Source organism: Zosterops lateralis (genome assembly GCF_965231275.1).
Source record: "Zosterops lateralis genome assembly, chromosome: 5".
Taxonomy (NCBI): Eukaryota; Metazoa; Chordata; class Aves; order Passeriformes; family Zosteropidae; genus Zosterops; species Zosterops lateralis.
Window position 1 is genome coordinate 49,290,730 of NC_139766.1, and position 13,010 is coordinate 49,303,739.

At 44.6% G+C, this 13,010-nt stretch overlaps 1 long non-coding RNA gene across 2 annotated transcripts in view; it reads right to left on the reverse strand.

The window, feature by feature from the left end:
- LOC310909678 overlaps window positions 1-13,010 on the reverse strand; it is a 59,139-nt gene that overhangs the window by 8,109 nt on the left and 38,020 nt on the right. Inside the window, exon 3 of one of the 2 annotated variants that reach the window (XR_014590137.1) lies at window positions 12,016-12,197. The exons of the other annotated variant lie outside the window; for it this stretch is intronic. This is a non-coding gene — a long non-coding RNA (uncharacterized lncRNA). The remainder of the gene's footprint in view (window positions 1-12,015; window positions 12,198-13,010) is intronic. 2 annotated transcript variants of the gene reach the window in all.

The following is a 13,010-nucleotide window of genomic DNA, read 5'->3' on the forward strand; positions in this document are numbered from 1 at the left end:
ATCACACTTTTTATAGATGCATATATAAAAGTGACAGGCAGAGGAATAGGATGCCTGAAGCTGTAAGATATGAGTGTTATAGGCCACAATCCTTTTCTTTTTATTGTTTTTATCTCAATGAGAAAAGTTTTCTGTCATTAGCTCAAAAATGCAATACAAATGTTCTCTTCTTTTGAGGTCTGAACACACAGAGAAAGCTTTCACATACAGGTATTTAGCACTGCTGATCTCTGCTTGTAAGCATTTCAGGGGGAGTTCTGGCAAGCTGTGGGACTGATTCTGGCTGCTGGGGCCAAATGTTCCTTCTGTACAGCTAAAGCACCACAGACAGGAGGGTAGTCACGAGAACCTGCCAGGTAAAGCCTCACAATATTTGGGAGCTGGCTGGAATGCTGTTTCTAGCCTTGTAGTTTCTGTTCCTTGGCATCTTTGAAAGCTTTGAGAAGGAATTAAGAAGTAGAGGAGGTAAAAGGAGGCAATATACCAAGGGATGCAGAAGCAGCACCAGCCGACCTTGTCCAGAGCATTATCTCTGGCAGCAGCAGCCTTGGAGGCTTTGGGAGAATGAATGGAAATGCCTCACATAGGAAAATCTGCTGTATGACCTCACCACCCACCTTCAAATCCAGCCACCTTAAATCCGGCATTTGCCCATGGCTAGTGGGACTATTGAAATTTCTGTGGTAGTCCTGGTATCCAGAAGGTCTTTGTTCCTGTTCACCTCAGAGCTTGCAATTGAGTGTGACTGTTACAATCATAGAATCATTTCTATTGGAAAAGACTCCTAGGATCATCAAGTCCAACCACAAACCTAACACTGCCAAGCCCACCACAAAACCTTTTCCCTCAGTGCCACATCTCCACTGTCTTATAAACAGCTCCAGGGCTGGTGACCACAGCACTTCCCTGGGCAGCCTGTTAGTCGGCTGCAAAACATTACCCTGCTGTAGCAGTGATGCTGCATGCTGGACTGTGATGTGCTGTCAGGGTTCCATGCCACAAGGAGAAGGAGGCATTTCCAGATGTAGAGCTACTGAGCTTTGTCAGGTTTGTCTTTTGGACCTGGAAATTATAGTTGCATGGAAGTTGAGTATTGCAGGCCAGGGGCAAAGGGTTTTAGGTTAGGGGAGACATCCCAGGGGTCCGACAGCACAGCTGCAGATATTTTACTGATGTTTCTGTGATGTGCTGGACTTGCCTTTGTATGTTGTGCATATATTTCCTTGTCTGGGATATCCTAGTTAGAAATAAGGAGGCCTGCATGTGTGTTCCTGTTTGAGAGCACAGAAATAAATATCCTTTTACATTCATACTCAGATTTAAATGGTTTCCAGCCACACTTAAATGCTGTGAGCTGCAGCTCTGCATCTCACTTTAGACAGCAGCTCATGACCTGCATTAGTGCATCCCCTGTCTGACAGGACCCTGCCCTCAAGCCTAGCATGGGACAGATTCTGCTGGGTGGGAAATGTCTGCCAGGTCAAACAAAGAAAGAAATGTCTGGGGTACCAACAAGGAGAGAGACTCTGGAGGACCTGCAAGGAGCATTCAGTTCCTCTGACATCTGTCACTGTAAGTGCTGGATTTACACCTTGCAATTTGTTTGGGGAAAAAAAGTTAGGGAGCAATAAAGTAATAACCTGAGCAGAAAAAGAATTGTTATCAGAAAATTATTTGTAATGCAGCCCTTAAAATAAATATCACAGCTATTCCTGTGCTTTACAGTGTCATTTCTAACTCTAAAAAGTCAGTGTGTAAATCTAATGGAGTAGCTATTCATAAAAGTTCAGCTTGAGTAATAAAAGTAACAATTTTCTGTAATGATATTTTATAGATTTGAATAAGATGTGTAAAATATTTTTGCTTTTACAGCATATGTAAAGAGAGTAAGAATATCATGCCTATAAAACAGGGATTACTTTTAAATTCTTAAAATATTTCTAGAACAAAGTAAATAATACTCATCATTTTCTCCTGAAGGGCTGGTGAAAAGCCACGTAGCAAACTTTTTGAGTATTTTATATGAAAACAATTCTCCTGCAGCTTCAGAGAAGACATAACACACTTACTTTTCATCTTTTAATAAAGAAAATTCACAAGTGCTTTCCTCTTCCTATTGCATAGCCTTCCCTCTGAACCCTTCAGCCCAGTTCTTTGCCAGTGTGTTACACACGAAGAAAAGTTGGGATTTTATCCTCTGTGGTGTAGCTTTCACAAATGCCAACTGAACATTGCAGAAAAAGAGATATTTCATCAAGTGTGGAGGAGGAGGGAAAACACAAGTCTGAAAGGTAGGAGGTCTGAACTTATGATTTACTTTGTACTGGCTCTGGGGGGAAAACACTAGGTTTTAATGCGGTACTGTGGACTGTACATGAAGGTAGGTGAGATCAGAGCCTACCCCTCAGACCTGACAGCCCATTAGAGCAGGGCAGTGCTCAATGCCACCCTCCAGGTCAGTGGAACAGTGGTGGGTGTCACAATCCTGCATCCTCCAGGATCCAGCCACCCTGGCACGGGCAGCTGGGACCTCGTTGTAGCAGGGTCCCAGGGCAGTTCTGTTACATTCAATGATGGGGCCATGGAGCACCACTGTGGTCTGTGTCTGGTCAAGCCACACATCCAGCAGGGTGGAACACTGGGAAGACAGGGTTTGCAGAGGGAGGGTGCCCATGCAAGGGGAATGGGTGGGCAGCTAGGCACACCAGGGCTTTACAGCCACAGGGGTCTCACCCCCAGCACAGAGCTGTAAATGTAACCTGTAATCCTGGGGAAATGCAAAGCATAGTTAATGTAAATATCTCTAGTTTGAAAAGCCTTATGAAAGAGATAGAAAATGTATGGCATGCATGTGATTATTTCTAAACCTATTTCTATTTGGCTTCTGTCAATAAAATATGTTCTCAAATTGCTTTGTCTAAATGTGATTTGGGCTACCTTCAGTGAAAAGCCCAGGAGTGCAATTTGATTAAGCGGTTAAAATAAGCCACAAAAGGATGGCCCCGTGTGGGGCTGCAGCCTCATGGCATAGGTTGATGCTGGCTCCCAGGCACTGCACACCAGTGCACAGCCAGCCACATCCCCTGCAGCTCCAGCCTTTCCACAGGGAACCACGTCCTGTTTGTTTTCAATCACAGCCCAGCAGGAGCTGAACAAGCCCATGCAGCCAGCAGGCTTGGCCTCACCACCCACCAGCACCTACCCTTATGGCCTCTCTGCTGCATTGATCTGCCTATTCCCTGCCCAGTCACTGCCTGTGGAGACAGCAGCTCTGGGCAAGGCTCAGAATTGCCCCCAGGAGCATGAACACACCCTCACTAATATAATCCAGAATATGGAATTGTGTAGTGGCTGCTACCCTGCTCTGACATCCCTGTGTGCACACTGCTGGGTGTGCCAGCAGGACCACATGAATACCCCTGCAAACACCCCTCATGCACACACCCACTTTCAGATCTACTTGCTTCCTACAAGTCCTTACAGAGCAAGTTAAGAAAGGAGACTTAAGCAAAACTAACATGTGTATCTTTTCATTCATGTGCTTACATATATACATCCACTGGAGATGGTGTACAGCTATATCTGTTTGCACACATCCACTTCATAGTAAATCTTTGGGTGCACAGCATATGGTACAGCCATATACCTATAGGAAAAGGGAACCAAATACTGTTGCAGCAGCCCCCTTGTTAGAGAGTAAAAATGAATCAAGGCACAGCCTTCCTGTATACCACAGCATGAAAAGGGTCCTGGTTTATTCCTGTTTAGAGCTTTGTCATCCTGACTGCAACCATTCACTGACTCTGGCTGCAGTAAGCTCCTATTGTAGGTTTCTCTTATGGCCTCTGACTGCTGGTTATTTCCTGCTAAACTATGACTGCAGGTATTGGTTTGCAGACTCTGAGTGCAGGCTTTTACCCTGCTAGACTGTGACTGCAGGTTCCAACAACAGGCTCTAACTGCAGACCCAGACTGACCTCACAGCAGGGATTCTCTCTCTAAGATTCTTCTTCATGGTCCTTACACTCATAATCCTCCATGATGATTCTCCCCTCACCAGCTAACCCACTCTCTTTTATCACACTCACCTTTATTGGCTATAGCTGTGACTCATCAGGGGCAAGGCTGTATTGGGTAATTAACACAGCTGCTATTTATTAGGGTAAGGTCACCTGTATTCCCTTCTACACAATATGGCTCAACACAGAGAGTTTACACATATTTCCACTGACCTGTCAATGTATCTGCATCTATACCTTGGCTCCTGTATACCCCTCTCAGAAGAAGTTGCTATCACTTCACCTTCACATAAGCACAAAATACAGAGTCCTTCCTGCTGGGCATCTCTACACATATGGCTATGTCATTATACAACCAAAGATATGATTTTTGAAGGCTTTTTGAATAGGAAAACCTACAAAAACCTTACACAGGACCCACCCAAGGACTGGTAGAGTGTGTCAGCAGTAGGCTGGCAACTGATAATAACAATAAGCAAATGGTCTTTTGGGTTAAGCACCAGGTCATATTTTTGGGGTAAACTGTAAACAATAAATACTGGGCAAATTGCTGTGCTGTGACAGAGGCTTCACTTCAGAATTGGTGCTATCGAGGACTTAATGGCTTAAATATTGGCTAGGTCTGATTTTTAATTTTATTTTTTATTTGACAGTTGGCATATTTCTAAAAAGTCAGTGCACATTTTTGAAATTTCATTGCACATCCATGCATCATTACCTGTTTTCTTAGAGCTTGAGGGAGACAATATTGTTAGGGGTTTTCTTTCATGTAGGGACGTGAGGCAACGAGGCGTTACAGAAGCGAAGGATGGCCTTTGGGAAAGCAGCATTGCTTTTCTGAAGCACAAGTCTTTGGTCCAACTGAAAGTTCAAAACAAAGGAGAATCTCTGTCTCTCTCCTTCTTCCAGCTGTACCTTGGTAATGAAAAGGAAACAGCAAGGAAAGGGGAGAAAAAGATTTTAAAAAGTAGAAGCTTACTATTTTTAAAACCTGGTCCAAGGTTGAAGATTCTGCTGAACTGAAGCAAATACTCTTCAGAAATGCCTGACTGCAGAGCCAGGCTGAAATGTTCCAGGGAAACAAGCCAGAGGAATATTTTTACCAGTAAATACTAGACTTAAATGAGACTGGCTCATCTCAAAGAAAATGATGGACAAATGCTGCAGGGCATGCTGAAGAAAATAAAATGCTTATCCTTTTCCCCAAACCCATTCAGCTAGGGACTGTTTCAGGAGCTGATGAAAGTTCTCTGAGGTTTTTCCTTTGCCCTCGTTCCTTTTTTTTTCAATAGCAAACCAAAAACATCTTAGTGTCTCTGTTGATGGCTCTTTCTTGCACTGAGAATGGCAGGTCTGGAAGACATCAGCTTTTCTTTTGAACGCTGAGCTTTATTATGTCAAGGAGTGTAGATGGCACCAAGCTTGAAGGTTACACTTGAGCCTTCATCAGTGGCGGGCCTTAAAAGGGCATCAGTGACTGCACCTAAGGGTGGGGAGACAAGCCCACTAAGCTGGGCCCTGCAGGCAACTCTTGCAATTCCTTCTCCCAAGGCAGGTCTTCCTGAAAACTGGTTCTAATCTAGTTGATATTTTGGCAATATTCTTTCTTTTTAGGCAAGACTGAGTTAGGTGTGGGAGGTCTGGTTACAGATCCAGACCAGGGTGGAGTTTTGAGGGGGCAGGGGAGTGCCATGCTAGCCAGCTTTTCTCTAACCTATTTGCTTGTCCTGTGGTCCAGCCCCACATCCCCTACCCCTGACAAGGACAGAAGGCACAGTGGTAGAAAAGATATCCTGCAGTATTTTACAATTGGGAAAGACCTTTGCCACATTCTTCTGAGTTCTCCAGACTTCAGGAAAGCCTAGCATAGCTTAGTTGCTTGGGTTTTTTTTTCCTTTTGTACATCTGGGCTGAGAAGACACCATTAACCCTTTGAGATCTCCCCTCGCTGCCAATCAAGGGGAAAACAAATGACTCCTTCCCACCTGCTTACCCTTCCCCTGCTCCTGGCTCCAGGTGTTTCCATTTGTGCGCGGCAGGCAGAAAGCTGGGCAGGCACCAGGTGGGGCGGTTCTCCCCCGCTCCTCGCAGCTTTCCCGAGGACAGGGAAAGGCAGGCAGGTGGCAGATGCTCTTGCCCTGCTGGGGGAGGCTCCACGTGCCGCTGCCTACGTGAAGGTTAAGGCAAACCCGCGAGGAGCCCGATGGCATCTGGCCCTTGTGTTGAGCACATCTGTCCTGCCACCCTCCGTTTCCCCGGCGGTGGCGGGAGCAGGCGCCCTGCCGTGGCCGCGCTCCCCCGGGGCACGGAGGTGCTGCAGGAGGGATGTCGCGCACACGCCGAAAGCCATTAATTAAATTAGAGCTCTCCGACAGGGGTTGCGGAAGCAGCTGTGTCATCAATCATCGCGCCGCGGGCTGACACGAACGCAGCATCGCATGGAGGGACATTTTTTCTCTCGAAAGGCAGCCGAGGGCTGTAACCAGGGGCCCCGTGCAGGAAGGTGGCACAGTGGGGACCAGAGACCCCCCCTGACGGACCCCCACCCAAGGCTGCATAGCGTGCTGTGAAATGGAGATCGGTTCATCCCAACCACGAGCAGAAAAAGCAAATTTCTGTTATTTGCAGACTCCGGGCCACCCAGTAAGGAGCTTCCCACCTGCCCCCAAAGAACTGGCTTTTAGACAGTTAATCAAATGGCAATGGCTAAGGGTAGTTACTGCACCCTTTGCAAATAGCAGTCCAGACACAAGAGCAAATAATTTGTGTCAGCATGACAAGAGAAAATGGAATGTAAACTTGCTAAACAGCCAACATATACTGGCTTTTATTTTATATATATATATATATATATATATATATATATATATATATACATGCACACACACATACACACACACATACATGTTCTTCTGTCTCAGACCAAAGAAAGAACTCCAGCAGGTTTAAATTTGGGATCCATTTATAATATTAAGTGCTCCCCCCTTTCTTGCCCTGTACTGGTGGGGCAAAACAGCCTTGCAATATCAGTATTCCCCATGCCAGCTTTTCCACATCCACCTCTCAGAATGCTACCTATAGAAGAAAGACAAAGCTTCAGCAATTTTTATTCAAGCCTGTTTCACAGTGTAGGTCATCTCAGCAGAGTGTGGAAACAATAGCACGTGCCAATCTCACAGCACAAATACTGACCCACGAATAATGAACGCTCCTAGCAACTGTGTACAGAAACAGCAAAACTTTGAACAATTTTTTGTAGAAAATAATAATAATAAAAAAATTAGTTCTGGCCCAGTGAAGATGTCCTGCATGTGGATTATCGGCAAAGAGAAAATTGTTAGATAAATTATTTGTATTGAGTAATTTGATCAGCTTTCCTTGGAAGCCTAATGAATAGGTTATTTTCTGCAACAGCTGCTGTTCGAACTCTCAAGCTTGAGCCCACGTGGTCTGGCTGTTCAAAGGGAAGTACTGTGCTGGCTTCTTTAAAGTAACTTTTAAAAAAAGCAAAACTAGGCACAATCTATTTGTTGACAGGGAGGAAAGATGGACAGGAGAAGATTTAAGCAAGTGGTAAAATTATTATGAAGGCCTGAAAATTATTAGCAGAAAGGATAATTGTGTGAAGCTGCAAATAACTCGCCTGTCACTGGGACTGTAAGAGACCAAACCTTCATGGCTGTAATTCAGACACATCATCTGCATTTCATGTATGCTGCTATGGAGAGGAAATGCCTCCCAGATGAGCATGTGAGGCTGGATGGCCCCAGGAACTCTGCTGCTGGGTGGGCTATGGCCATGCAGACACTGGGGCTGGGGCTACTTCTCTCTGGTTGGCTACTTCATTTATACAAGGCCAAACACCACATGCAGACATGTGCCAGTGGAAGAGTCTAGGAAAAGTAATAGATCTTGTAATGGCTTTTGGGGGTGTTTGGAAAGGGTTAAATGCATTCTGTACTCATGCAGCAATTTGCCAGGCATGACATTTATTCCATGGTCTGCATTTGTCCAGAGGGAGCCAGATTTCCTTCTGCATTTGTTAGTGCATATTTGTCTACAGTAGGCAAAGGCTGACCTGAACCTCTTCTATGGGTGATATTTGCTTGTGTTTTCCTCTGACTAGGTCTAAGCAGGGTACAGTGTGATCTGCCAACCATAAAACCTGAATTCTTCCACCAGCTGAGTGAAATAAAGGCAGAGATCTCTGTACCTGCCTTACCCTGTCCTTGTGTTGCCTGTGTCTGCCCCATTCCTTTGGGGAACTCTGCTGGGATCATCTTGCAGTTCAGCACTCAGCTTCCACACACTGGATGTTTTTGCACTCAGAAAGTTAGATTGGAGTTTATTTCATTGTTCTCTGAGTAATCTATTCAGAACCTCGGTGTTTTGCTTTTTTTTCCCTCTTACCAATGTGATCAAGAGGAGACTTGTTAGACACTATGCTAACAATGTTAAGTATGGAGCACGTTGAGGTGAAGTGAATGGTGCCTCAGGTAGGATTTGGCTGTGAGTTATCTTTGCCTTATGTTCTGTAGCAGTATATTTAAGCAAACTGCTGCAATTGAAGACATTGAGGGTTAATGCACGAAGGCATGCATGGTTAAGGGAAAGAAACCTACACTGAAAAACCAGAAGAATAGGCCAAGGACACATTTTATAATGAAGGATTTGCTGACTAGCTCTCTGAGAGGTGCCCAATGCTGTGAGGACCAGCTCAGTTAGGATGCTTCAGCACTGAGTCCAAGGCGGATGCCGCCCCTGTGCCAGGTCATCTCAATTTCCGCAGGTGGTTGAGGGAGCTGGTGGGGTTAGGAGTGCAGGGAGAGAGCCTGTTGGAATGATGTAGTCCTCCCTTGTGTCCCAGGGCTGTAATCCTAGACTGTGGTGTCACCTTTACGGGACAGAGGCGAGGTCCCTGGCACTGTGCAAACCGAGGTGAACATGCTGGCTTTGTGCCTGCTGCTGCTGAGTGCTGGCTCTGACCTCTCGTGGCTCAGTCTGCTTAGTTATGCTATTCTGTGGGATGTGACATGTCCATCCTTCTTCTTCTCACCTGGCTTGTGAGGACAAACCCCCAAACAGCTGCCAAATGGAGCTTACATGTATTTTGCTTTTGTGTCTTCTTGTATTGTTTGGGCTGATCTGTGGAGAAAGCTGTGTGTTTCCCAACTAACTGGCTGCAAAGAGAAACCCTGTAATTTTGGGGGCAGAATCTACTTTGTTTCTCATGAAGGTAATTTGGCATTTTGCAAGAGTGTACAGAATAGCTCACGTTTCATCTGAATTAATGAAGTGTGCCCATTGATTTCATGTGAAAGCTTTCTTAATTACGAAAACCCCTAAATCTTTCATTTTTCTAAAGACATGAATTTTAAGGAGGTTTTATGATGAATTTTGAGAATCTTAATGTCAAGAAAAATGCAGTTTTTTATGTAATTTGCAATTGTCTTCCTGCCAGTATCAGTGGCTGCAGTTTGGTTAAACACAGCCTGGCAGCAGTCGAGGCTGTCCAAGGTCAGCAAGGAGCACAAGTCCTGCCCTACCTTCTCACTACATTATTTCCAGAAATAATCTTTTTTGGAAAAACAACATCCCATCCCATCTTTTTTGTGCTCCTTCTGTTAAATTGTTGCAGAAAGATAGTGAGGAAGGACTTTGTGACTAGCAAACCACTGAGTCTCACAACCATGTTTAGGTTAACCATGAGCCGCAACACTGAAAATATTGCAGTAGTGGCTTGCCTTTTTAATGAGGCTAAGACAAGCTCAGAAACCATCCTGAAAGATGCTCCATGCTCAGATGGCTCTGCTGTGACACACTGCCAATCCAGGGATAGGTAAACCCTAAGGCTGAAGGCATAGGTGCTTAAAATTTGGAGCAGGGCAGCATTGTGTCACTTGAGCACTGTGTCACTTGAGGGCAGATGTTGCCACAGGTAGAGCAGTCCTTGTCACCACCAGCAATTGATGTATCCAGCCATGAAAAGGTGAGCTTCTGGGCAGTAGGTTAGGACAGGCAGCTGTAATAAATGTCAGGACTTGGAACCAAACAGGATGCATGAGATGCTCTCACAGATGGTGTATTTAAATGGGTATTTATAAACAGGCTTCGACATGGATTTTGGAGCTACTGTCCCTATTTGGTATCCACTAATACCTGCCCTCCAACCGATTGCAAGTGTAACATGCTGAGTTTGAGATTCACATGACTGAGTCACCAGTTTACAGACACTACCAGTTGTGGGTACTGAAACAATATTCAGATCCAGAGGTCATTTACTGAAAATGAGCACCTGCATATTAAAGCAACATATGCATGTTATATTTATCATCACTATTGGCACACGTGTGTGACACATAATAATAGCAAAAGCAGGTTGTAACAGCAGGTGGCACCTGGCATACTCTGTCACATCAGTCACTTTTTGTTTTTTCTGTGCATTTGGATTGATAGATATATTTTCTAGATAACTGGCATACTCTTTCAGAGAAGAAGCAATTTTTGCAATACCTTTCCTAGCCTGGTCTCTCTACAGTTTCCCTTTTTATCTGGGATGATTAAGATTCATGTTTCTTTCCTCCTAAAGTGCTTTCTAAGGTCCCTATTTACATATGATACAAGATCAATGGGCTAATAATTAAGGCAGTGGTGTGATGCTATTTCAGGTCTGTTGCCTATTTATTTGAAGCAGCTGTCTACAAATGTGGGATGCATGGTATGGAGGTTGCCATGGTTAAAAACCATGTTTACTGATTGCTCAGTAAATAGTTACACGACTTTCTGTGTAAATGCCAGATAGCACACCAGAATTTCCTTGGGCAGTTTCACTTAGGCACAAGGCTTCTCCCCAATTCCTGTAACTGTGCTGATCTTGTTTGCTTGCACACACCTTTATGGAGTGAGGTGAAAAGAGAAGAAAGTGTGCCACCAAGAAAGGACTGAGTTTGTGTTTAGCTTAGAGAGATGAGGACTGAGAGGAGGTGTGAAGCCAATCTGTGCAGAGATGAAAGGCCACCGCAAGGTAGCTGGGAATAATCTCCTCATCTCTGGTGGCTAGGAAAGGAGCACCGGTCTTCAATCGCTGCCAGGAAGAATCGAGTTAGGCGTCAAGGAGAGACTTTGTAATGCTAATGATGGTGAGGCAGCAGCCTTCAGAGGCTGTCAAATCTCCATGGCTGAAGATCTTGAAGAGCAGATTAGATCTAGCTTTGGCAGGAATGATATACTGTAACTAATCCAACCTTAAATCAAGGAAATGGGCTGGATGACCTCTTGAAGTACTTCATAGCCCATAAGTCTCTTTATGCCATTAATATTTGGAGGCAGAACCTGATTAAAGTGTGGCGTACACCAAATGCTGGAGCAGCTGCTGTTTCTTTTACCCCTAACATGATGAGAGGACCTAGCAGGGCTCTGTGGGAAGCAGGGCTCCTCTGAAGGAGGATGGTGCTAATGTGCCTGTGCTTTGCAAGTCGCAGCTTGGCTCTTCGAGATGAGCATAAAGTCAGCAAGGAACAGCTGGGCTTTCCCAAAGTTGTATCCAAGTGTCCACTGGAAAAATCCCTCTCCTGTCATCTACACCAAGTCTAAACTTCTTTGCAGAGCACTGGGTACCCAGCCAGTGCCAGCAGCATACTCATGCCCTCGTTCTCTCCAGGAGAATGCGGGTGCCCTGTATCCTGCCTTGTGTTCACCTGTCCTGCACATCTCATCAAGGAGCAAGGAGAGTCTGGCCCTTAGCATGGCCATTCTTTGTTTTCCATGAACCCACTGAATAATTTATTAAAAATTGTAAAAATGTTAATGTGAAAAAAGGTGTCTTTTTTTTTTTTTTTTTACTTTCTCCCCAAAGGACATACGCTTCCATTTTCAGACATGTCTTATTTGCTTTTGGTTTTCCAGATGTAAAACAGACCCATGGGGTCAGGCGGGACAGGTTTTCTATTTTTCACATCACTGCACCCACAGAAGGACAGAATTTGGTATCACTCACATTATGTGGGGGAAGAGCCTTTGTATTCATGCTGTTTTCAAGAATGTAGACTTTTCTTACAAGAACACTAAGAAACCCCTCTCATTTTCTGCTGCGAAGAGCTGCTGCAAGCTGGAGTAAAGCTGTGGGCTGTGAATGGACACACTTCCCAATAACATGGTCTTCTCTTCAAAATGGGAAAGCTGTGAAAAGCAAAAGTAACCAGTCAAGATTGCACACTGTAAAATGAATTAGCAGATAGCTGACTTCTTGAAATGGAAAGGGCTTGCTTTTCACAGGGTCTGGATTTACTTATCTGCCATGCAAGTACTTGCATAATAATAGCCAATCTGCATATGATAAATTAATAAAATGCATCTAAGTGTTGAGGGTGCAAAGAAAAACACTAAGCACTAGATATCTGGCTCTCTCTTATTTATCTCAATTAAAAACACCAGTGGAGGATCTGTGAGGAAATTAGCAACACTTACTGGAAGAGAAGATTTTGCATGTGTGATGGCTTCCCACATTTTAGCTATACTTTTCCTGAAATGAGAGTCTGTCCTGTTCCCAGTGCTTTGCAGAGCCAGCTTTATATGCAGTCACCTTCCTTTCAAAATAATAATCCAAAGTTTACAGAGCTGCAAATAAAATAGCAACCTGTGTAAGCCAGCATAGAAATTTTTCCTGAGTTCACAGATGATCAAAATGATATTGTCAGAGAGCATTATTTAAGCTCTTTCCTGTCAGCAGTTATTGTAATGCTCAGTAGCTGTGGTGTAAAAGAGTTTGGGGAGATGTATGGGCCATGGCACCGATGAGCTCATTTGTGTGGCATTGCAAGAAGGGCAGCAGGGCAGCCAGGTAAGACTGGGGGAAAATCCATGCCCTTTCCTATCTCCGTGTTTCCCGCCTTCCCACAGCAAGAGATTTTGATATTGCAGTCAGTGCTGGGCTACCAGATCTTACATCTCAGCTGGCTATTTTGCACCAGTGCAGTTGCACCAATTATGGCA